The 27,148-nt window shown below is 42.1% G+C and overlaps 1 protein-coding gene across 1 annotated transcript in view; it reads right to left on the reverse strand.

Annotated features, from left to right (window-relative positions):
* Positions 1–27,148, reverse strand: part of CACNA1C (calcium voltage-gated channel subunit alpha1 C) — a 547,747-nt gene that overhangs the window by 431,884 nt on the left and 88,715 nt on the right. The gene's annotated exons all lie outside the window — the stretch shown is intronic.

Below are 27,148 nucleotides of genomic sequence, written 5' to 3' on the forward strand. Positions count from 1 at the left end.
AGGCTCTGCGTGCCACCTCTGGCATAGGTTCGCCATCACAGACTTAGAGCTAAAATCGCCAGCCCATTTGATTTAAAACACATTTTCAAGACAAATAAGTAAATGTTATTCTATCCAAGAGATAAACGAAATGTTTCAAAGGTTTCTATATTTCTCCACCTTCAAAAATTGTTGCACTGTATCATCTATATACCCTCATAACTACAAAAGCTGCATTGGGGAGAGGGGAACACTGCCCCCCCACACACCCCAAATTACAATGTGAGGAATTTTCAATCTTTGTTATGTTGCTTGTATATTCTGCTTTTTCTCCAGAAGCTCAAAGCAGCTTATATGGGAATTTCTAGAATCCCAAAGCAGCTTATAGGGGAATTTCCCTTTGATTTAATCCCAGAAAACAATCCAATCAACAACAGTCTGAGCTAAGTGCTAGCACACATGTACTAAATTAAGCTCTCCCCCAAAATAAGCCCTCCTCAAAAATATTGCAACACAGCAGCAGCCATGAAATGTCCACCCTCGCTGCCTCCTGCTTATTATTTTTGATATTATCAAAAATAATAAGACCTCCCCAAAAATAAGGCCAAGTGCTTATTAGGGGGGTGGTGGTGTCAAAAGAAAATAAGACCTGTCTAATTTTCGGGGAAATACAGTGCTACTTCGTTATCTCCATTGTCAATTTTAAGGCTGGCGATTCTGTGTGTTGTGATTAGTTCGGTATTCTTTATATTTAATTCGATCCTATTTTTTCGCTGTGCTCAACTCTTTTTTTTTTTTTTAACTAGGGCTTGTAGTGAGTGTAATGGAGAATACAGTTACTTGTATTGCTCTGATCTTTGTAGCCAGTTCATGGCATTTGAGTATCTTTTCGAAGGTCCCACGGGTGCTCCATCGAGTGCTAATCAGTGGTGGGTTTGGTCCTTTTTGTTTATGGTTGATCCTAATCCTCACATGACCTAGGGACATTGCAACTGTTATAAATATATGCCAGTGGCCAAATATTTGAATTTTGATCCAGTGTGCAGCAGCTGCCAAAAAAGCCAACACAGTTCTAGGCTGCATAAACAGAGGGATAGAATCAAGATCATGTGAAGTGCTAATACCACTTTATAATGCCTTGGTAAGGCCACACTTGGAATACTGCATTCAGTTTTGGTCACTACGATGTTAAAAAAAAACATATTGAGACTCTAGAAAGAATGGCAGAGAAGAACAACAAAGATAATTAGGGGACTGGAGGCGAGACTAAAACATATGAAGAAGGGTTGCAGAAACTGGGTATGTCTAATCTTATGAAAAGAAGGACTAGGGGAGACATGATAGCTGTGTACCAATATCTCAGGTGTTGCCACAAAGAAGAAGAAGTCAAACTATTCTCCAGGGCACCTGAGCGTAGAACAAGAAGCAATGGGTGGAAACTAATCAAGGAGAGAAGCAACTTAGAACTGAGGAGAAATTTCCTGACAGTGAGAACAATGGATCAGTGGAACAGAAGTTGCCTCCAGAAGTTGTGAATGCCCCAACACTGGAAGTCTTTAAGAAGATGTTGGATAGCCATTTGTCTGAAATGGTATAGGGTTTCCTGCCTAGGCAGGGGGTTGGACTAGAAGACCTCCAAGTTCCCTTCCAACTCTGCTATTGTATTTTTTTTTATTGTAAGTGTATGCAATTGGCTGAAGTCGCCCAGTGTGTTTTCATAGATGAGACGGTTTTCACATGAACCTCCTAACCTGTACAGATGTGACATCATCACAACACAGGGAGCTTCGGGAAAGAAAGCGTCTGCAGCAAATGAAAGATCTAAACACAACATCCTTTACGTTTAGCTGAAATCTGCCATGAATTTATTCCCAATAATCTTCTGTTTACCAGCCCTGTCAAGCAGATGGTGCCTCAGTGCATTTTAATTTAGCTGAGTCTTATAAAGCATTTTATGAATAGGTGATAGACGAGAATAGGTGATGCAGTCCCTTGCCAATGTTTTGGACTTCAATTCTCACCAGCTTTTATCAGTGCAGACAATGGGAAGAGAGTGGTCGAATGATAATCCAAAGTATCTCTATGAAATCGGATTATTGATCTCTAATAATAGACAACTGTTCTGAAACGATGTCTCAAACAGACTGAACGTGTTTCTCTTGTTTAACTGAGCTCTGACCTCAGCTCCCCTCTATCCCTTTGAATTTAATAAGGCACTTCTGACAGATACTACAAGACACATTTCTAAACTGGCTGCCATCTTAGACTAGCAGAGATTGCCAATTTAGCCTCCTTCAGATAGTTTGGACGGCAACTCTTTATCAGCTCCAGTTAACAAGTCAATACAAGGAACAGAGGGAGTTGTAGTTCAAAGTATCTGAAGGGCACCTAGTTGTCTATCTCAGGATCAGAAGCAGTTTTTTTTAACAAGATTTGTTGAAATAAAACAGAATGGAGTTACAAAAATCTTATATCCCTGGTGTGCTTTTAATTTGGAATTTAATTTAGCTAGTTAAGACAGAGATCTTTTTTTTTTAAATTCTTCTCCAAACTGTCTTTGTAGGAAATTTCAAGGAGGCTGTTGCCTTAACTGATCAATAGTGAACATCTCTCCGGTTCTGAACATACCATTATGTACAGGTTCAAATATTTCACTCCTAAGTGGGACCAAAGGTAAAAAGGAGAAACCACACATGTCCCTTGCATGGCTGCAACAGGTTCTCCTAGTTGGAAAAAAAATGGGAGGAGCAATAATGGATAAAGAATCTATTACTTAATCGTACGTAAGATTGAAATATGCATTCTTCCTCATGGAGGAGAGCTGAATTCCCACCGCAGGAAGTTCTTTCAGCAGATTCCAGAGATAAGAATCGGTGGCGCAGTGGTTAGAACGCAGTACTGCAGGCTATTTCTGCTGACTGCTGGCTACCTGCAATGTGGCAGGTGAAATCTCATCAGTCTCAAGATTCAAATCTCACCAAGGCTCAAGGTTGACTCAGCCTCCCATCCTTCCGAGGTGGGTAAAATGAGGACCCAGATTGTTGGGGGAAAACAGGCTGGCTCTGTAAACCCCTTAGAGAGGGCTGGAAAGCACTGTGAATCGATATAGAAGTGCTATTGCTATTGCTGTAAGAGGGAGCTAAAATCCAAATAGAGAGCAGAGACACAGCATGGTAAGGAAAAGAGGATATGGTGCCTTAGACCAGGGGTCTAAGACCTTGGCAACTTTAAGACTTGTGGACTTCAACTCCCAGAATTCTTCAGGGAGTTCAAGTCCACAAATCTTAAAATTGCCAAGGTTGGAGACCCCTGCCTAAGACAGCTGAAGAAGGCCCCAGAAGGTCAGGTGCAGACTGCATACAAACGTTTCTTTGCTCCGGGCCTGAAAATCCGACTTGAATTTCAGCAGATTTTCATATCTTGAGCTGATCCTCCCAAGGCTCCTCAACCCCAAGATCCCCTTTGCTTCATACCTGGGAACCCATCTACTTAGCGACTCAGGAGATTACTTGATGGCCACAACTGGGATTGTAGCCATTGAGTGAAGCAGTCACATTAACACCTTGCTTAATGACCATTTCACTCAATTATCAGGTTTCCAGTCTCAACTGTAGTCATAAGTGGAGAACTACTTGTAGACATGACCCAAACTGCATACGGCATGGTCATTTTCATGGAATTTTAAATTTCAGTATACTGTAGAAGGAGGCCATTAATACTTAAAGAGGTCTGAAATTGGTTATAAAATAAGCAACGTGGATGTATTTCTACAAGGCATAGCTTTCCCCAAGGCCCAGTGCGTGGTAGACCGAGCAGGCATTTGAACCCACACAGAAACTTTGTAAACTGGAGAGCGTTACCTTTCAGTGTAGGCCAGAAAGCATGTGATCTTTAAATCACGTGTTGGAAGAAATGTCCTTCTGGGTTCAGTTACAAGTGGAGAAAAAGACACTGGAAACATGGAGGCTGCTTGAAAAGATGGTTTTAATGGTGGACGGGACCACATGATTTGAGATCCTGAACAGAAAAAAATGATCACATGCTTCAAGATGTTGGGTGAAGAAGAAAAGAGACCGAGATGCTGAAAGTTCCTGGCTTTATGCCCTCTCTGGTCTTTGATCTTGATCTTGCATTCTGATTGGCTGTCAGACTCCCATGGGGCCATGCAGGGGCAACTCTTTAGGTTGTGCTTTGAGTCCAAGTATGGTTAAGCACTGCTTCTTCCCAGGTGCCCTGTGGTGAGTTTCTGTGGAAAGCTAATCCTATCTTTGTTATGTAGAGTAGACTAGCTCAGGCCTTTTTTTTTAATGGCCCATTGGGGGCTATTAAGAGTGAGTCTGCTTCCTGCCTAAAAACATGTTTCTTCATTTCTTATCCAGGGAAATATAATATTCTGCCTTTTCACTATTTCCCAGGATATTTCATTTTTCTAGGAGATGGGTGGGTTTTGACATACTACACATGCTCAAAGTAAAATCACTTCATTTTGTACTGTACTTTGTGCTGTGCATTTCTTTGCTATGGAAAGACAATTTCCGAATTTCCTCTTCCTCCTCTGTCCATGACAGAGTTCTGCAGCCAATGGTTGCCTTGGCTGATGCAAACTATTAAAAGCTTTAAACCAAGATCCTGTATACTTACCCATAGAAGAAACCTTCCTAGGCTATTTCACCTAAAAGCATGTTTGGGTAGAAAATCGGTAATGGGTTGCGCATTTCAGATAGACAAGAATGCACTTAAAGACAGGAATTAAGAATATCTAATTCTGAAAACACATTACATAAAAAGGGCTGTGAGTACAAAGAGTATGTTTTAAGAGTGAAGCTGATCTCAATAAGACAAGAAGAGCATCACAAATAAGGCAATTAAAGATAAAGTCACACTGTAAGGGAGTGCCAGCTGAAACTGCATTTTGAGAAGTGATTTGAGGGAGTGTTTAAAAGAGAGAGAGAGAGAGAGAGAGAGAGAGAGAGAGAGAGAGAGAGAGAGAGAGAGAGAGAGAGAGAGAAATAGAATTCAGATTTCAAAAGGAAAACATCACTCTAGATTTCTTTTTCTAATTTAAGAATGTAAGGAGAGTCCTTCTGGATCACAGGGAAGATCTAAATCCAGTAGCCTGTTGATCAGAATTGCCCATCAGATGCCCCTAAGAAGTGGGCATTGGGCTGCTTCTGCCAAGATTCCTCAGCAATTACCGTATTTTTCGGACTATAAGACGCACCGGAGTATAAGATATTGAAGAGGTAAATTTTTAAAAAAAAGTTTTTGCACTCTGCAGGCCTCCCAAACCCTCTGCACGCCTCATTTTTGGTGAAATATGGGGCATGCAGAGAGTTTGAGACACCTGCAAAGTGCTCCTGGCGGCTGGGGATGAGCAAAAAAAGGCTTATTTTGGGAGAAAACAGGCCTGTTTTTTGCAAAAAAACAGGGCATACAGAGAGTTTGAGAGGCCTGCAGAGTGCTCCTGGGGCCTGGGGAAAAAACATGGCGTGCATAGGCTTTGGGAGGCTTGTAGAGTGCTCCTGGGGGTTTGGGGGGGCAAAATGGGCAAAAAACAGCCCGTTTCCCCCTCGTTGTTGCCCTCCCCAGCCCCCAGGAGCAATTTGCAGGCCTCCCAAACCCTCTCACATCCATTTTTTATAAAAATGGGATGTGCGGGCTGGGATTTCGGGAGGCCAAAAATGCTGTATTCAGTGCATAAATTTTCCCCCTCTTTTTTGGGGGAAAAAGGTGTGTTTTATACTTCAAAAAAATACGGGTAGTATTGTCAGCTAACTCTAATCCCCGTATAAAAATTGCCTAGCATCTCTTCATGAAGTTGATGAATTCATCTCTTTATAAAGCCACCTAAATCCATCAACCCAAAGATGTGATGTTAATGTCTATATAAGTATATATGAACCACTGTCTATTTGTTCACACCAATGCAGGAGAAGAAAAGCTAAAAATGATCACCAGTGAAATAAGTAATTTCCAAACGACATGCAGAATTTCCTTTGCTGTAAAATAGTATTGAATAAGAAACTAAGAAATACACAAATAGAATAAATTTAATTGTGAGCCCCAAAGCCACAACTACCGCATACAATACAATACAATACAATACAATACAATACAATACAATACAATACTAGAGTTGGAAGGGACCTTGGAGGTCTTCTAGTCCAACCCCCTGCCTAGGCAGGAAACCCTATACCGTTCCAGACAAATGGCTATCCAACATCTTCTTGAAGACTTCCAGTGTTGGGGCATTCACAACTTCTGGAGGCAAGCTGTTCCACTGATTAATTGTTCTAACTGTCAGGAAGTTTCTCCTCAGTTCTAAGTTGCTTCTCTCCTTGATTAGTTTCCACCCATTGCTTCGTGTTCTGTCCACAGGTGCCTTGGAGAATAGCTTGACTCCCTCTTCTTTGTGGCAACCCCTGAGATATTGGAACACTGCTATCATATTGGAACACTAGGGGAGACATGAATAATAAATAAATAATCATGTCTCCCCTAGTCCTTCTTTCTCTTAAGCTAGACATACCTAGTTCCTGCAACCGTTCTTCATATGTTTTAGTCTCCAGTCCCCTAAGCGTGAGCAACCTTTCTATAACTCTCTTTGCCTCCCACACTAAATGCCTGAACACGGAGATACACAGAGACTACAAACTAATTGCAGTTGTTGGGAAAAGTCACAGGCTAAAAAATATGGTACATGCTTTTGTCACAGCACTGATATCTTGAAAGTCAACCAATTTTCCCCTTCTGCAACAACTCAGAATAATAATAATAATAATAATAATAATAATAATAATAATAATAATAATAATAATAATAATAATGAGGAGGAGGAGGAGGAGGAGGAGGAGGAGGAGGAGAAGAAGAAGAAGAAGAAGAAGAAGAAGAAGAAGAAGAAGAAGAAGAAGAAGAAGAAGAAGAAGAAGAAGAAGAAGAAGAAGAAGAAGAAGAAGAAGAAGAAGAAGAAGACAGTCAACCACTTGATCAGTGAGTACAGCAAAATTTCACAAACTGACTACCTACAATGCCATGACCGAGTTGCTATGATCATTCACTGGAAATTGTGCCAGAAGTTTGGATTTGAGTACAGCAAAAACCACTGGGACCATCAGGTTGAGGAGGTTCTAGAGAATGAAAAAGTCAAGATCTTGTGGGATTTCAGAATTCAGATTGACAGGCACTTGGCCTACAACACACCTGACATAACAATAGTTGAAAAGAAAAAAGCTTGGTTCATTGACATTGCAATACCTGGTAATGGGTGAACTGAAGATAAGCAGCAAGAAAAAATCAAAAAGTACCGGTATTTGCAAATTGAAGTTGAGCGACTGTGAAGAAAAAATCGAGTGTTGTCCTGATTGTAATTGGAGCCCTTGGAGCAAGCCCTTGGAGCAAGATAAATTCTAAATTTATTGGACTTGAACATTCTGATTCTACAAAAAAACACCCTACTTGGAACAGCTTATATCTTCTGATGTTACCCTCCAGTTCTTGGAGCAGAGAACTGACGGAATGTCAAATTTGTATCACTCTAATGATCCTCTATTGCTGTGATGGGAAACCTATGGCACGTGTGCCATAGTGGGCACACAGAGCCACATTGGGTGACACGCCAGCCATCAGCCAGCCAGCTGATTTTTCGCCCTTTCAGAGGGCCGGGGGAAGCTGTTTTCGCCCTATTCAGGCTTCAGGAAAGCCTCCAGAGCTTGGAGGGGTTACACGCGCATGTGCAGGAGGTCACACACGCATGCACATGTCGGTGGGGAGATTGAGTGGGCATGCGGGTGTGTGCAATAGCGCGCGCAAGCGCAATTTTGGCACGCTGTAAGATAAAGGTTCGCCATCACTGCTCTATTGATTCACAGCATTCTTTGCATGTTGTCAGCATTCAAAAATTGGCAGTAATGCAAATGATTAGAAAGCACAGAGATATGGGTTGTCTTCATTACTAAAGGAATCTTTGTTGACCACAACTATCAACAATGTTCTTTAACTGCCCTTCTTTAACTTTAAAGTTATGAAAGTATTGGAAGTTTCTTCCAATAACAGAGAGGCTGTCCCAGGGAAGAGAGGATTGACTTATTCTCCAAAGAACCAGAGGGCAGGACAAGTAATGAATGGAAGATTGTTAAAGAAAGAACCAACCTAGAAGTAATGAGAAATTTTCTGACAGTGCAAACAATTAATCCAGCTTGCCTCCTGGAGTTATGGGTGCTTCATCGCTGGAGGTTTTAAAAAATAGACTGGAGAATCATTTGAACAGAATAGTATAAGGTCTCCTACCTTGGGCAGAGAGTTGGACTAGAAGGTCGCTGAGGTCCCTTCCAGTCCTATGATTCTATGTCATGGGGTTAGTTGAAAGTATTTTCCTTTAGAGTTCAACTATAGACAGAATCTTGCCAGATTAAAGCAACTAAAACAACAGGAGACATATTTGGGAAAAGCTGGGGAAGAGCCATTTTAACCCACTTTCTGCTAACCAAACGTTCCAAGGTCTGCTGTCTATTTGTCTTCTGGAAAATAGTCCCACTCTTCTGGGAATGTAGATTACATTCCTTCCACCACATTGCTTGTCTAAAAGAATACTGAAGATTTGCTTCAGAACTTAAAGTAATCTCTTATCCAGGACAGTGCTTATTTCTCCAAACCACTTCAAGTGCTCCAGTTAAAGGGTCTTCCTTATCTAAGTCAGTCATTTATTATTAGAAACTGCTTAAGTGTTCAAATCCTTGCTTATCCTAAACAGCATTTTATTTTCAAAATCTGCTTAAGTACTCAATTCAGTGCCCTGTTCTTTTTTTTTTCAAACAGTCTTTTACTTTCAAATTTGTGTTGTTGCATTGTGCCCAAGCCAAAATGCAAACAAAAACCAACTGCATTCAATCTTTTATATTCCATAGAAGGCAGGAAACTATAAAACCAACCAAAAAAAAGACAAGTGTCACTGTGAAATATGTTTTTATGATTTTTAAGTGCTCCACACTGGAATTTCACAATATAAAGAGACAATTACATACTGTCAAGCCTAAGGAAAATTCAGAAAGTCAAAAGAGTTTAAAATCCTCTGGAGCATTCATGAGTTGCTGGTCCAATCCCCAGAATGCTGCAATAAGCCTGTAAGTACTTCAGCTATTTTGACTTTTGCTGCGAATAACAGCTTATAGTAAACTGAGAGAATGTTTTTTGTCACTGAAATGACTAAGAAATATGTATGCACAAAATGATTGTGCGTACCTCTAAATGAGCACAAGCCCATCACATTATTCCAACAAAAGAAGAAATAGTGAGCAAAGGAATTTACATAAAGTAGAGGAGGCGGGAAGCTACCTTATATCCACACACCTCTTACTATATGTCATTATTTCCTTCTGTCCCTACAAACCATCCTTCCTTCACGAATGAAGGCTGTCAGAATATTCATGAACTAGAATAGGACATAGCCACAGGTCAGCCATTGGGGACTGGCTGGAATAGGACATGGTAACAAGGTCAGCCAATGTATAGGCATGGCAACTGGGTCAGCCAATGGAAACTATTTCGTGACTAAGAGCCATGCCAGACAGCTTGGAGCCTGGGTGGGGCTTATCTATGTAGCTCTGAGTCCGTGCAAGAGAACTAATGTAGTCTGGTCTCTGAATTGAAACTGGAAACCAATCTCTCCTCTCCACTAGGTTGGAAGAATCTGCTGTTGGTATTGTACCTTTATTCATGGGTTATTTTATATATATAAAGAAGTTAATGAATCCTGCTGAATCAGATATCTATGTGTGCTTTCTGGATTTGATTTTTGCAACAAATTCTGACAAAGGCAAATATATGTGTTCCCAGGAGAATGATGCAAGTTCGAATTTGGGTCAGTCACCAGGACCAGAGATGTACTCTTCCGAACTTTTGGACTCATACTGGAACCCATCTTTAGGGAGTTGATTGAAACGGGCCCCTTGTTAGTTAGCAGGAGGGCTGAATAACCACCAGCTTATCACATACTTAGGAGTCGAGAGCTTGGCAGCATAAGAAAACAACAGCCAATCGCCAGCCATCAACACACCAATCAGTCAATAGGAAGGCACCACATAAACAAGACTCACAGAACTGCCTAAAGCATGTATTTCAGTAAAGAGAAGATGGCCACCAGCATGCGTCCCAAAATTCAGAAGAATAAATCTTTGATCCTGTTGATTGACCCAAATTTAATCTCACATCTTTCTCACATAGTCAGTCATTGTTTGATTTCACTTAGTCCTCATTGTTTCCATTGTGGCAGAGTACTTTAGCCTCCGTTCTGAATATTTTTTTTTAATTGGTTCTATTCTTTTGGCCTGGAAAGACAGAATGCACATTGGGAGGAGCAGCTGTGTGGAAGATGGATCCTACATCCATCTCCTACACAGCTGCTTCAGTGGTGGTATTCAGCCAGTTTGGACCGGTTCGGGCGAACCGGTAGTGGTGACCTGTGGATGGGCCTGTCTACCCACCCTGGTGCTATGCTGTTCTATTTAGCCATGTTTTCTAAGCCATGCACATGTGTGCAAGCCATGTGTGCGAGCAAAGCACATGCGTGGAAGGCCGCGTGCATGGACGGAAGGCACGCATTCACATTTTCGTTGCACGGCGAACCAGTGGTAAAATGATGTGAAACCCACCTCTGAGCTGCTTCCATTTGTTAAGTCCTGATATTTTGGCAAGTATGGCTTAACTAGGCTCAGCTCTAGATCTTGACAGATGGAGAAGCTAAGAAATGAAGAAGTGGCCTCTCAGAGCACCAAGCCTTAAGCCACCATGATATTGCATTTTCCTACTTCCTTTATTTTCTCCATGAGTATTTTTAGATGGTTAACCTGTTTGGAAAGAGGTTAACCTGTTCTCTGCAAGCTCCCGATGCGGACAACGATGGTGCTACATAGATAATTACTCATAACATAGGGAGTGCAATAATTCTCATACAATGAATGGGTGCTTTGCCTCTTGTGTCCTGTAAACTCAGATGGCTGTCGTCGGTCTGACAACACAATATGAAATTAGAGAACCGATGAAGGAAGGAATTGAGAGCAAAACATGCCTCTAAGCCAATTAGAACAAATTGGAAGGTTTTTCAGCTACATATATTCTCTCCATCTTTCGCTCTCTGATGGATGTAATTCGCAACAAATTTTGCATGCACTGGAAATCAGAAAGCAACATTTTCTATGTCAGGTTTTTCAGGTTGAATACACAAACACCTTATGAGTCTCTTGAGACAAAGCTGATTTGCGACTTCAGCTCCCCTCTCTGCCAAGAAGGTGTTCCAACCATCCTCTCTTAATGTGGTTGATCTTCTAAGCACAGCAGAATTCACTGGCTTCACTTTCAGTCGCTGATCAGTAACACCTGGGACTCTGCTATATAACGGATGAGTGGGATTTATCCTTACGTAAACAGTTAGGATTTTTTTTTCTTGAAAACATCAGTAACTTCAACGATACAATGGTATGCATATTTACTCTGAGAAAACTCACTGTATTCAATGGAGCTTGCACCTAGGTTAAGCGTGCATAGACCTCAGCCTGAGACAGACTATGGACGTGGGGACAAAAAGCTATTTTTAACTAACCAAGAGGCAAAGAAAAGATTAATGCGTGCAAACCTGTATGTTTCAAAAATTATACTTTTATATACTGCAGTCAGGTACGGGGTGGCTCAGTGGCTGAGAAGCTGAGCTTGTTGATCAGAAAGGTCAGCAGTTCGGTGGTTCGAATCCCTAACGTCACATAACAGAGTGAGCTGCAGTTACTTGTCCCAGCTTTTGCCAACCCAGTAGTTTGAAAGCACGTAAAAAATGCAAGTAGAAAAATAGGGACCACTTTGGTGGGAAGGTAACAGCGTTCCGTGCGCCTTCGGTGTTTAGTGATGCCGGCCACATGACCACGGAGATGTCTTCGGACAATGCTGGCTCTTTGGCTTTGAAACAGAGATGAGCACCGCCCCCTAGAGTCGGGAATGACTAGTGCATATGCACGAGAGGAACCTTTACCTTTATACTGCAGTATTCCCTAATTTGGTGTCCAAAAATGTAAAAAGCAATAGTGGTCACTTTGATCCATCAGAGGGGGGTGGGAAATAACCCTTGTAATTAATGCTAAAGAGACTAAAGAGACACCAAGATCTGCAAGCTTCAGGCTTCTGCGAAATCCTCCATTAGGCAGGATGTTACTAATGCCAGGAGACCCAGGGAAAGCAAAAACTCAAACCAAGCCCAAAACATATAAAGAACGAGATTTGATGTCAACAGTCATGGATTCTGTTTCTAGGGTTGGTCTATCTTGAGATGGATTTTGTTGACAAAATGTAATGGACAGCATTAGGGGCAACAGATGTCAAAGTTCAAGTTATAATCCTGGATAAGGCAAATTGTTGCTTCCCCCAGCTCTGAGGAAACAAAAGCCATTAGGTCCCAATCTGGTTTTTTTTTTTTTTTTAACCAGCAGCAAAATTCACATTTCTGGCTTCAGAGAGAAAAAGAAAAAGAGTGAAGAGAAGGGAAAAGAAGGGAAGGGAAAAGAAGGGAAGAGAAGAGAAGAAGGAAGGGAATAATCACAAAGTTATGCATTATCCCATATGTTCACTAGGTAGACAGTCATTTGGGGTAAATTATGTAATCATAGCTGGTAATGGGAGAAATTGAACCTTCTATCTTACATAGGCAGGTGTCATCCTGCACAGCTGCTTAAAGAGTTTCCAAGGCATGTAGAAAGCATAAAAACCCATCTACACTACATTCTCTGGATATTCTTCTATCCTTCCCAACTGACCCCGGCCCCTACACACCCACACAACAGAGCTCAATCTGTATACCATTCCACCTACCCTTTTCCTTATAAATGTTTTAAAAAACCAATAAAATTTTCTGGAAAAAAAAACAAACAGAGCTCAATCTGGCCGATCTATGGCAAATCAGTGAAAGTGAATTTGGTCAAAAAATACTAAGCAAGCACATTCTTTTGAACCATTTTTAACATGCATCTGATCCAAAAAGAGAGTAAATTCAATGGCTTTGGGGGCGTGATGGAATGTTGTCAGATTCCCAGAAGGGGCAGAGCGCTTTCCAGTTGAGCAAGAGATAGCAGAGTTTAGATCAGGGCTCTCCAAAGGCTTGTGGACTTCAACTCCCAGAGTTCCTCAGCCAGTTTTGCTGGCTGAGGAACTCTGGGAGTTGAAGTCCACAAGCCTTAAAGTTACCATGGCTGGAGACCCCTGGTTTAGATAATTTGAGAGGAAGAAAGAGAGTTAAGATTATTCTTCCTACCGGTAGTAGTTCCCAGAGTATATGTTTTATGTTGCAAGTAATCTGCTTTAGTTTCGCATTTCTGTCTTTAAATAAGGAACAACAAAGCAAACGACTTAGAAGAGACTCAATAGGACGTTCTTGGGGAAGTCATCGGAAACAGGTGATTAATCCATCATAGCTATTTTGCACAATTAGTGCAGCAAAATGCAACTCTCTTGCACTTTAGTATTTAATGACTATGGGACTCACCATTTGAGATTATATTATACTTAGGCCATACTGTGTTTTGCTTGTGTGCAACTGACAGACTGGATGCCAAATTGTGATTTCAATATAGATTTTATGTGTTATTTATTATTTTAATCTAGAATTTTTAACTGGATACTCCTTGAGTATTTTTTTAAACTTGCTCTGGTCTCTGGATCTTTGACTGTAATAAACATTGACTTCTTTGGGTTTTGACAGGTTGGGTGTGCAAACACAGACACGCAACAGGCTAAAAAAGAAACAGGATGCAGAACTCACTGAGTTGTACTCATCCCTGTTATATGTTAGCTTGCTGTCTATCAGAGTTCCTTCTGGGAAGCCAACCACTATAAATGGTTTGTGCAGATATTATGGAAATGTTTTCTGACCACCTGGTAACACGTGAAATCCTAACAGCTTTTTACATTTTGGCATAGCATTTTCATGTTTAGTGGTCCTGCTGTATTATTTAATTATAAGGCTTGCCTGAGGCCATAGAAAAAGTCTATAATAGCGGTCAGTACAGACTGGTCCATCTCTTGGGGATTTTATTTCTCCCATTTCTTTATTATTATTTATTTATTTATTATTCATATTTATAGACCGCCCCCTCTCCCAAAAGGGACTCTACAGAAGAGACTAATTTTCAAGTGAGGAGTCCATGGTTGAGATTTTTTGCATGTACTACCACAAAACCAGGGGTGGGATTCTACCGGTTCGGATGAACCAGTAGCTCCGACAATCAGCTGGGAGTGAAGCGTGCGATCACCGAAACGGTTGTTAAACCGGTAGGATCCCACCACTGGACAAAAGCTATAGTTGCCTCTTCATTTCTACATCTGTTGCAGGTGCTGTGAAGATAAACCTGGTCTGGTTTCTTTTGAACATCCAAAAAAAAAAAAAATACAGATAAATCCTTTCCTAATCAAGAAAAACCTCCTCATAAAAAGATTTGTCACCTCATTCATTAAGAGCTTCATTTCAGGAGTGCTCAGTCACCTTGATGGAATCACTTCTCACAAGGTAACAGCCTCCCTACATAGAAAAGGCCCCATCTCTCCCACCCACCCCATTCCTTCCAGCAACTTAATAACAGTTATAAAATAACACACGAGAGTGGAAAATCTTCACAACTCCATTTAGCCCTTTTGCGATGACTCATCTCTCAGATCTATCCTCCCTTGTGACCTGCTCTTTCAAAATGCAGTCTTTTGCTAAAATAAAGAGATTATACAAAAATCTGGTGTAAACATCAGAGATCGCTGGATTGTCAGGTTCTGTTTGCTGGGCACGGCCCTCCAGTTGCCAGCGCAACTTAATGAATGCTCGCTATGACTTGCACCAAAAATAAAAATGAGAAAAATCCAGATCCAACATGTAACATGTTGTTTCTTTTGACAATGCACGTACAACAGGGTTTTAGGAACACCACGATAAAAAGGAACCATTAAACTGCTTTATGCCCCTGCAAGCATGTTATATCCTGCATCATCTATTTGCTTACAGGTTTTATAAAATTGAGTATCTATTGTTTTGGCAGAACTAAAGGTTCTGGTTTTTATTACTTTTGGAATACCAGGAAGAAGTTCTGGAAATGTTAAGGTTTAGGAGGTGGAAGATGACAGTGCTGTGGATTAAATGAGATGTTCTCAGAGTTCAAAATGGGACCTACAGTCAGAAAACTCAATTCAGGGAGAATTGAGTATGTTAAGGAAGGCTGGTCATTCAATCAGAGTAAGGCAGGGATTTTTTTGTCACTGGACGGGCAGTGTGGCACTGAAAACCAAGTATTGTGCTTCCACTCAGTCTGTTCTGTATAAAGAGATGCTCTCCAAAATTGCTGAATCTATTTTCAGTTGTGTTTATAAGGGCTACTGCCATCTTCTTCAGTCCAGAAAGCAAAATGGCTTGGGCTGAAATAATGAATTGGGTGAGTAAAGAACCATGCAGAGCCGAGGTGGCGCAGTGGTTAGACTGCAGTACTGCAGGCTACTCAGCTGACTGCTAGCTGCAGTTCAAATCTCACCAGGCTGAAAGTTGACTCAACCTTCCATCCTTACGAGGTGGGTAAAATGAGGACCCAGATTGTTGGGGGCAATGTGCTGACTCTGAAAACCGCTTAGAGAAGGCTGTCAAAGCACTATGAAGCAGTATATAAGTCTAATTGCTATTGCTATTGCAAGTATCCATGGAAAAATTCCCAGGTCCTAATATAGACACTGACAACATGGCTCCATGAACCATTTTATTGGAAGATTAAAATGGGGTGGTGTGTCAGCAACAGAGCTTGCTCAAAGTGAGCCTTTTGTTACTGGATTCTTCCCCACCACCCCCAAGACAAAGCTGAGTTTCCTTTTCTCCTTTCTTTAGCTAGGTGTTTGAAAAGCCAACAGTTCTAGGCTACATCAACAGAGGGATAGAATCAAGATCACGTGAAGTGTTAATACCATTTTATAATGCCACACTTGGAATACTGGATCCAGTTTTGGTCGGCACGATGTAGAAAAGATGTGAAGACTCTAGAAAGAGTGCAGAGAAGAGCAACGAAGATGATTAGGGGACTGAAGGCTAAAACATATGAAGAACGGTTGCAGGAACTGGGTATGTCTAGTTTAATGAAAAGAAGACCTAGGGGAGACATGATAGCAGTGTTCCAATATCTCAGGGGCTGCCACAAAGAAGAGGGAGTCAAGCTATTCTCCAAATCACCTCAGGGTAGGACAGAAAACAATGGGCGGAAACTAATCAAGGAGAGAAGCAACTTAGAACTGAGGAGAAACTTCCTGACAGTTAGAACAATGAATCAGTGGAACAACTTGCCTCCAGAAGTTGTGAATGCCTCAGCACTGGAAGTCTTTAAGAAGATGTTGGATAGCCATTAGTCTGAAACGGTGTAGGGTTTCCTGCCTAGGCAGGGGGCTGGACTAGAAGACCTCCAAGGTCCCTTCCAACTCTGCTATTGTATTGTATTGTATTGTTTTGTTTTGTATTGTTTTGTATTGTATAACTGCTTTCGTCTTGAAAAGTGGTCTTCATTTGGTTCTTGCATTGGGAGGCAAATGCCTTGAAGCAAACAAAAACTGCAAGCAATGTGCATAAGGATTTTGGAGTCAGCACTGTGAATATGAGAATAACAGGAAAAAATAACAGAAGCAGGACTGGGCACCATCTGAGCTCTTTGAGAGTTCTGAAAGCAGAAGCCATTTGCCGAAAGGTCAGGCATTGTGCCATCACGAAAGCCCAAAACAAGATCTCCACTTCTGGGATCAAACAAACCAAACTAAACCCAGGCTCAAATTCAAAGCAACAAGAAGAGGAAAACCAGATCACTCTTCTGACTATCGCCCAGCAAAGGCTTGGCAATAAATCTACAAACCAGCCCAGCTCCGATTGCAAAGACCAACGTTTGATTTCTGAAGAGGGGAACGGAATAATATATCTTGATCCTGCAACTACCAAAAGCTTTCACTATATGTACGAGGAGCTTCAAGTCCTGCTTACACTGTCATTGCTATGTTGCTAAGGTAAAACTGAGGACCAACCATTTATAGGAACCAATCACAGCCCGCAAAGGTGGAGTTAGCTTCTTCAGAGAATACTATCTTCTGCAAGGCATAGCTTTCTGCTTATGAGTGGTAAGAAACAGTAGAATTCCTGGCTAGGCCACAGCATGGCGTTCATTTGCCTTGCCTCATTTCCTTTTATCCCTATCAGAATCAACGATACTCTCCGAGCTTGGAGGTCACCCCCTGTTTAAACTTAAATAGGAGGTTGATCGCTGGTCTATACTGAGTCAGAAAATGGATTTGCACAGTTCAACATTGCCTATAGCAGGGGTGTCAAACTCAAGGCCTGGGGGCCAAATCCCCGGGGTACTTAGATCTGGCCTGCAAGGACACCCTGGAAACATCGAAGGACCGGCCCGCCGTGCTTCTGCCACTGAAAGCAGGTTCCCGAGCTCCGTTTTCGGCTGCCACAGCCTCCTGCAACCCTCTGCCAGTGAAAACGTGTGCGGCCCCCCCGACCTCCGTTTTCACTGGCAGAGGGTTGCAGGAGGCTGTGGCAGCTGAAAACGGAGCTCGGGAACCTGTTTTCGCTGGCAGAGCGCTCGAGCTGCCATAGGTGCCCCCAACAGGAGTGACATCGAGCTGGCCACATCCACCCTGGCCACGCCCCATGCCCCCCCCCCCCCGAGATCAAATACAACCCTGATGCAGCCCTCAATGAAATTGAGTTTGACACCCCTGGACTATAGTGATTGGAGGCAGTTCCCAGGATTCCAAACATAGGTCTTATCCAGTGCTACGAAGAGGTGTCATGGGTTGAACCTTCAACCTTTCTTATGTAGAATACGCTCTTGATCACCGAGTCTATCATTTTTCTCAGTGTCAGTGAAAAATAGAGCTCGGCAATGAATAACATGTATTCTCCCTGGTTTTTTATGAAGCTTAGCTCAGGCTGGATCTAAGTAATAGAGTGGCTCTGATTTTTCATTCATTGCAATTTTAATTATTTTACATTTACAACTGGTTTATCTGATGCTTATTCCTCTAGAACTAATCTTTGCTTACTTTCTATGCATATATACCCATGATGGCAAACCTATGGCATGCATGCCTCAGGTGGCACGCGGAGCCAAATTTGCTGGCACGGCATCCCTCAGCCTTTCCTAACTTCCGGTTGGATCGTTGGTACATTTTTCATCATCCCCAGGCTTCAGGAAGGCCTCAGGAGCTTGGGAAGGACAAAGCTCCCCCCCTTGCACAAGGGGTGTCGCACACGCATGTGGGAGGGGGCTGTTGTGCGTGCAAATGCAGGTGGGGGAGCACGTGTGCACGCGCGATAGCATTTGCGCACAATTTTGGCACACCTTTAGAAAAAGGTTAGTAATCACTGATATATACATTGCCCTGTGTATCTATAGAACTGCTATTTGGGGTCTTGTTATAAACTGCAACAACTGTACCAGCTATCTAAATGTAAAGCAATGGACCCAAAACAGAAAGGCAGGCACTGTAAAGAATTAGAAAGATGATCGTTTGGAAGGAATGTGGAAGTTAGCAAAATGTGATTTAAACCTGGGCCAAGAAGACAACATTAGGGGCAGCGGGGACCTTTAAACTGGTTCCACCTTAACTGTCTTTGATATAAAAAAGAGAAAGGGAAAATGGTGCCAGGCCTTCAGAGTTGAGGTGGCCAACATTTGAGGTGGCCAACATCATCAGACAGACCCCCCCACAAGTACAGACACAAACATTCATTTAGTGACATTAGAAGGTCCTGAAAAAAAGTGACATCTGTATTTCACACGACTGTTGTAGCATCTCCACAGTCACATGATCAAAAGTCAAGTGCTTGGAAACTGGCTCATATTTATGAAGTCGCAGTATTCTGGAATCACGTGATCATCATGTGTGGCCTTCTGACAAACAACGTCAATGGGGAAGCCAGATTGACTTAACAACCATGTGTTAACAACTGCAGTGATTCACTTAACAAATGTGGCAAGAAAGGTCATAAAATAAAGCAAAATTCACTTAACTGTCTCACTTAACAATGGACATTTTGGGTTCAATTGTGATTGTAAGTTGTAATTTAATTGTAATTTACAGGACTACCTGTAAATACTAAGACTTTCCTTTACTGATATAGCTGTAGCAATAGCAGTTAGACTTATATACTCCTTCAGAATGTTTTGCAGCCCTCTCTAAGCAGTTTACAGAGTCAGCATATTGTCCCCAACAATCTGGGTCCTCATTTTGCCACCCTCAGAAGGAAGGAAGGCTGAGTCAACCTTGGGTCAGTGAGAATCGAACTGCTGAACTGCAGGTAGCTGGCAGTCAGCGGAAGTAGCCTGCAGTACTTCATTCTAACCACTGCACCACCATGGCTCATATTACCAAAAAGCCTGACACCATTTTGTCTCCCTTCATCTTATACCTTTAAGTTTCTAATATTCTCTTCCTGTCCTGAGCGTAAATCACTTTCCGTTAGCTGTTGTTGCATCCCTTCTCCAAGGTCACCTCTATTATGATTCGTTACAAGTACATTTTAACAGAGGATAGTTTCATTTTTAGGATTGGGTCTGGGATCATGAATTAACAATTTGATTTCTGCTAATATGTTTAAAAAATCAAGATCATGGAAATTTCCAAACCTAAAACAACAATAATGAAACTAAGGGAGTCTCTGCATCAGTGGACGCAAGGACAGATACAAAATGAGGCATCTGCTTTCCACCGTTCATACAAACTCACACATTAACCTGCACTAGAGGGAAAAGCTAGTGAGACCAGTTTTGTTCGACCTCCGCAACATGAAGATCTGTGGACTTCAATTCTCAGCATGCCAGCTGGGGAATTCTGGGAGTTGAATTCTGAGAGTTTTATTTAATTTATAGTGAATTCCTCTCCAGCAAAGTCCCTGCCTACAGTCTTTCAAGATAGTTCATAATTACTGACCTTTATCAGGCTTGGAGAGTGCCCAGGCCGATATCTTTCAGACGCCGCAATACTTGGCAAGAATGCAGGAATGAACTAATTGTCTCCTACAGACATCTTTCCCCTTTCGCTCCTCTTTTATTCCCTATGGGAGGGGCCATTCACCATCCACCTGTGGCTTTACTGCCAAGTTGACTGTGTGTTCCTTAGCTGTTCCCTTCATCTGGCAACTCTGCTCATGCACACACTGGGAACAGGCTCCAGCTGTTCGGCTGCCTCAGTGATGTCTGACTCCGAAGGCAGCTGATAACTGGCCTACAGCTGTGGCCTCCTCTATGCTTCCGACGCAGAGCACTCGTCAGAGCCTTCCCCAGACTCCAGGACTGGCCCATCTTCCTCCCCAACCACCTCACTGTTCGAATCTGCTGCCAGCTTTGCTGGCCGCTGGCGGGCCACAACACAACCAGCCTTGCAACAACCAGCTTCCCTTCCATTGACGACCTGTATACTGCACAGGTAGGGCTGAGAAAATATCCACAGACCCCTCACATCCTGGCCATAAACAGTTTCAGCTCCTCCCCTCGAAATGCTGCTACAGGGCATTACATGCCAAAACAATTAAGACACTGTTTTTTTCCTTCATGCCATCACTCTGCTGATTCCCACAGTACTGTCTTAGGTCTAAGGATATTTAACTATGTAGTACTATTATCCTTCCCATCTTTTCTACTACCTTCTCTTATTGGTATCATTATTACAGCTATATTACTTTGTTGTTTGTATACATAGTGCACCGGAGGTAAATTCTTTGTGTCCGATCACACATGGCCCATAAAGTGCTCTGCTCTGCTTCGTTCACACTGGTAGTTGGAAAGTCGTTTGTCTTAAAGCAAACACTATGGGTTTTTTTAAAAAATTAAGTGAATTACATAGGGGAAGACACAAGGGAGAAAAACACCCAGTGCTGCTCCATTAATATCAAGGGCATCAACCCCAGTCTATTGCATTATCATTGGCTTTCAGTATGCACTTTGTAATAGAGCAAGTGCCAAGAATATTTGATAGGCACAAATGGAGGTGGGGGGAACCGAAATAAGAGAAACAAACATCTCATTTACCCATTTAGAGTAATGAGCATAAATTTAATGCCTTTGTGCTTTCTCTTGGGTAAGCCTGAAAAAGACAATGTGCACAAAGGACATAAATAAGCAGTGCCACACGAATGAAGATGACTGTTTAGAGCGCCACATAAAATGCTCACTGGGAAGAAAGACAAGTTCCATGTGGAGTCCTGACTCAATAAAAAGCATTCGGGAAGTTTAAACGTCCTCCTTCAAAGCTATCCGCTTTGAAACATTTCATCTTTGCCTTTCTTATACACAAAACTGCTAAAAATGTCAGCCTACCCTTTCATGGTTGGCAATTTGGGGGAAGAAAACTACAAACAGGAACAGAAGCCTTGAACACTAGAGGCAGGGAGAGATGAGAGAAGTAGTTTTTAAAAAATAATATTTGAAAGAGAGAAGTATTTTTATTATCCCGTAATCCAGTTGCTTCATGACTTAATCACCTCATCTGGTTGGGCCCATTCAGTTGGCTTCATGGACTTCACTTGGCTTAAACTGGATTCCAGCTACCTCTTTGAGTTCTCACGTTTATGTTACCAGCAATAGCATCTAGCCACCTACTATCAGTCTATTTTTCTATTTATCTCTCATTGTTTGAAGCATCAGAGTCTTCTCTAGTGCCTCTTGCCTTTCATTACATGTCCAAAATAGTTCAATTTTAGGTTCGTCATTTCCAATGAGGAGACTAGTTTGATTTCAGCTAATACTGAATGGAGGTGGGTTTTTTTTTTCCTTGAAGTCTTATTCCCAACAATTTTCTCCAGCGTTACCGGTTTTCGCTCAGCCTTCCTGATGGTTTAGCTTTCACAGCCTTATGTTACTACTGAGAAAATCACAGTCTTGAAAAATACATACTGCTATTATCAGTGTGATATCTCTAAAACTTAACCATTTGACTAGATTTCCCAAGTAGCAGACATATTTTTATTTTATGTCTACACTTTTTGAGCTTAGAAAAATTAATGTGTTAGCAATTTTCTCTATTGATCTGCATTCCATTCACACTCCTAGTTTTTCTTACTTCTAATTTCCCATCCTTATCAGCATTCGAGGGGCCTGGGAGATTTGTTTTTTTTTTCTTCCTTAATTTTTTCCAAAACTGGTAGAACCTATTAGTTATAACATGAAAATGTCATAGCAGAGAAAAATGGCTCCTACTCCTATTCCAATTGGAAAATACTGCTATACCTGAAATCTTTAATCCTAGATACTCTTTCTAAAGATATTGTGATGGTTAGTAACAATCACAGGAGAGCATGCACTGAAAACGTTTAACCAAGCCCAAAATTTGGCCTATATGATTCTGGCATATTATACAGAGTGAATAAAGCCTCTGGAGCCTGGGGAGGGCAAAAAATGGCTTTAAAAAAGGGTGAACGCAGCTGGCCAGCGTGCACATGCGTGCTGGCCAGCTGACAGGGCAGCGCCTCGCGTGCCCTGACAAATGGCTCCGCGTGCCACCTGTGGCACGCGTGCCATAGGTTCGCCATCACTGCTCTAGGTTTTGTACAGGACTGTGACTTTCATACTCAACCACATCCTGTCCACTCTTTTCCTTTCTGGTATCCAGTCTCTGGGTACTGGACTTGGGGTAGAATCCTCTGTACACTGTATGGAAAATCCAAGTCACACTCGCAACTTCTCTGTCCTCTTTTGGCCAGCTCATTATACTGGCAGAGTATCTAATGACTGGCAGGGCATATGCGTTGATGCATGGAAGTTGTTCTTCCCATTGAACTTATTAGGACCTGCCTTATCCTTTGATGGTATATGGATGTTGCTATCTTCCTTGCTTTCCGATAGTAGTTCCTTGTGTCTGTGTATGTGTGTACATGTCCCTGTGCATCAGTGGTGGGTTCCGGATCCCGGTGTCCTCCACATGAACGTGTGTGGTGCACACATGTGCGGCGCGCGCATGCGTCATACCTGACAGCGACGCCTCCGCAAGCCTCTGTGACGCTCCAGCTGCTCGGTGGAGCTTTGTGCAGGTGCCGTACACGCCATGCGCATGCGCAAAAGGTCCAAAGGCTTTAAAGGACAGGTAAGGAACTCAGGTGGGCGGGTGGGCCCTCTGGAGCACTGTACCGAAACGGTACCTGGTGCTCTGGGCAGGCTCCGGTACACTCGGACCAGGACATACCATCTGCAACCCACCACTGCTGTGCATATAGATAGATACAAGCAGAGATATCATTCTGTCTGTCTGTCTTTCTCTCTCTCTTTAATATAAGAGAATATATAAATATGTAGGAGAGTGATGATGCTACTTATCTGGTACTGAAACATCTGTAAGGAAAAAAAACCAATACAGAAATCACCAAAAGCTACACACCTATACATTGTACACATACCCAACACACCTATTTAACAATTGTCTCTAGAATTTGAAAGCAAAAAATAGAAATGCAGTTTGCACATGCTGAATATAGAAGCAGGTCTGCATTTTCTGTGCATATCAGGTTCTGGGGAAAAAATATTCCTCAGGAGCTTCATGAAAATTCCTGAGGATATTCGATTACATGATTTGGAAATCATGATGAAATAACAAATTATACTAATAAGCATCTCACGTCTTTCCTATGCAAAGATTTATATGTTCTCCAGTCCTTCCTGTTTCAAAAACTAGTGAAAAGAAGCTTGCAAGCAACAAACTAAACGGGGAGGGGGGGGGGAACCAGACAGAAATACCAGATTCTGCTCTCTGTTGCTAGGCACCATGTCATGTGTAGATACTGCAATGAAACAAGCTTGAAAGCAGACGCAGATATTTGTTCTAATGAACAGAAAAACCTGATTAAAATCAAGAGATGGGCAACCTATTACAACAGTTTGGGCCAAGTTGCTCAAAATGCAATTCAAGTTGTGGATATCACCCTGTTCGGGCCACTGACATTCATTTTTTTCTCCTCAGCATCACTCTCTGTGATGGCGTTTTTCAGGATAACATGTTGACATTTTGGAACAGAAAAAAATCTGTCATCGCCTTCAGGAAGGGTGGCGCCCCTAATCCAGCAGGAAATTAGTCCTATCCTGAACGGTAGAAAAGCAAAACATGGGGTTTGAGTCCCTGAAACTATTCCCCAAATCCTTTGGAAAAGAATTATCATCTGGATACCTGCTGAATCGAGAGCTTGTACTTAAGAGCACGGGTGTCAAACCTGCAGCATCACATTGCCATCACATGACGTATTGCAATGTTTTCCCCTTCGCGGAGCTGGGGCAGGCCTGGCCTGCGCGTGATGCAAATGGCCCCTGGGCCACAATTTTGACTCCTGCTCAACGGTGAGCTTCAAAAATTTTTAGCAAGGGGTTCTCTGCCCAGTTTCTGGGTTGGCAGGTCGTAGCCTCGTTGGCCTCCTAAACCATGGCGGGCTCTGGAGGCTTTCCTTGAGCCTCCGGGAGGGCGAAAATGGCTTCCCCAGGCTCCGGAAGCCCTCCAGAGACCAGAAATGGGCACATTTCCACCATTCCCGAACTTCCGTTAGGCCCATTTTCACCCTCCCTGAGCCTCCGCACGCACCCTGTACTTACCTGCATTCAAAACAGGCCGCGTGGTGAGGCTCAGGGAGGGTGGGGTGGGCAGGGCCAGCCAGGAGTGGGATTTGGGGGTTCTCTGAACTGCACAGAATCTTAGCTAGAGGTTCTCCCGAATCCCTGCCTACCCTGCCCCTGCTATAAAGCGACAGTTAAGAGGGCCGCACCTGAAGGTAGAACAAGAAGCAATGGATGGAAACTAATCAAGGAGAGAAGCAACTTAGAACTGAGGGGAAATTTCCTGACAGTTAGAACAATTAATCAGTGGAACAACTTGCCTCCAGAAGTTGTGAATGCCCCAACACTGGAAGTCTTTAAGAAGATGTTGGATAGCCATTTGTCTGGAACGGTATAGGGTTTCCTGCCTAGGCAAGGGGTTGGACTAGAAGACCTCCAAGGTCCCTTCCAACTCTACTATTGTATTGTATTGTATTGTATTGTATTGTATTGTATTTATTGAAGATACAAGAACAGAAAATGGTGGCTCTCTTAAAAACAATGTCTATATTACATACTGTATATTTTAAAATTCTTCTGTGAGATGGAAGGATAAAAGGAGTGAAAACAACGAAGTGTATGTTATGAGGGCATAAATACTTGGGTCAGATTTGGTACATACTGTATGATCATAATTTGAATCATGGTGTCACAGCACATGTCATTTTGGTGTACTCTAAACAGATATCTATGACCGGAAATTCTACCGATTTAATTTGTTATATTTAAATGCCAACAGCACTCTGGTCCAGCAGCAGAGCAGAGCTTATGTCCGTGTGATGCACAAATCCGCTGTATACTATGCTATCCTTCTGACTAATTCCTTTTATGCATTGTTTTTATTTAAAGTTTTAAGGAGGCCATAAAAATAACGTAAGCTAATACAGAGTAATGAAAAGAGAGAGAGAGAGAGAGAGTGAAAAGAAAAAAGAACAGAAAGATAAAAAGAAATAGAAGGGTTTCCTTTGCAGCAAATATGATTACAAAGTTATCTCTTACTCTGTGATTATAAAAAAAGTTCACCTTTTTCTTCTATCCTTTTTTTCTAATGAAAAGAAGCACAAATCACAAGTGCATTTTTTTTGTGTTTCTTGCAAAAGCCTCTTAAGTTTTCCAGTCTGTCATAAATGTAGATATTGTCTTTTCTCTAATCAGGGAATTCAATTTAGCCATCCCTGCAAATTCCATCGTTTTCACCAGCCATTCCTCTACTGTGGGTAGTTTGAAGCTTTTCCCTTTGGAGCAAACAGTAATCTCACTGCAGTTGCCATATATAAAAACAAAGCTCCATGGCTTTTTTTTTCTAGCTGTCCCTTTGGACCAATTGATATTGCAGGCTCTAGTCCTACTGTGCTCCCTGGCTGATTGAACTGGCTAGGATGGAACTGGCTGCTTTATTAAGAGAGGTGATCAATTGTTGCTTGCAGAAGGAATGCGTTCTTCTGGGAATGAAGGAGGCAATAAGACTAGATTTCTCAGCCTTAATAAGACCAAACCTAGAGTACTGCATCCAGTTTTGGTCACCACACTATAAAAAAGATGTTGAGACTCTAGAAAGAGTGCAGAGAAGAGCAACAAAGATGATCAAGGGACTGAAGACTAAAACATATGAAGAACAGTTACAGGAACTGGGCATGGCTAGTCTAGTGAAGAGAAGGACCAGGGGAGACATGATAGCACGGTTCCAATATTTGAGGGTTAAATAATCAATAATCCTTCTTTTTCTTTTTGAAATGTTTGAATGTTCATTTGATTTATAGGCTGCCTGACTCCATCATGACTCTGACATCAAACAATAACTTGAAATTACCCCTGGAAAGGAATACATTTGACTGAACTTCAAAAAGCTGCCCAGAGTCACCTTATGGTGAGATGGGTGGCAAATAAATTGAACTAAATTAATAATTAAATACCTAATTACCATGTTTCCCTGAAAATAAGGCCAGGTCTTATTTTCTTTTGACCCCCGAAATAAGCTTTTGGCCTTATTTTTGGGGAGGACTTATTATTTTTGAGGTGCAGGAGGCAGTGAGCGTGGTCACCTCATGGTGGCTGCTGTGTTGCAATATTTTTGGGGAGGGCTTATTTTCGGGGGAGGGCTTATTTTAGTGTATGTGCCCCGAAGCCCTATTGTGTTTATTATCCGGGGAGGTCTTATTTTCAGGGAAACAGGGTAAATACCCTTCACAAATAATATTTGCAAATCATCAAACTCCCACACCGAGTTTGGATTAAAGCAGAGTTCAGAAAAGCATCTTGCTCAGCAGTGAGTTCCACTTATTTTTACCACCGGTTCATCCTGCCCCCGCGCATGTGCCCAGGCTCAAAAACGTGGCTAAATAGGACCACATAGAGCCGGAGCGGGTGAGCAGGCCCACCCACGATCTCTACTACCAATTCGCCTAAACCGGTCCGAGTCCGCTGAATGCCACCTCTGATCTTGCTATTAAAAAGGGTTATATCCCACTGGACAATCACTGCGTTCAGTAGTAGTTTATTTTAAGTATCCTTTCATATAGATGTGTGAGTCTGGTTTTTTTTTAAAGTCATTTGGCCTG

The sequence above is a fragment of the Natrix helvetica genome, assembly GCF_964273705.1.
Source record: "Natrix helvetica genome assembly, chromosome: 6".
Taxonomy (NCBI): domain Eukaryota; kingdom Metazoa; phylum Chordata; class Lepidosauria; order Squamata; family Natricidae; genus Natrix; species Natrix helvetica.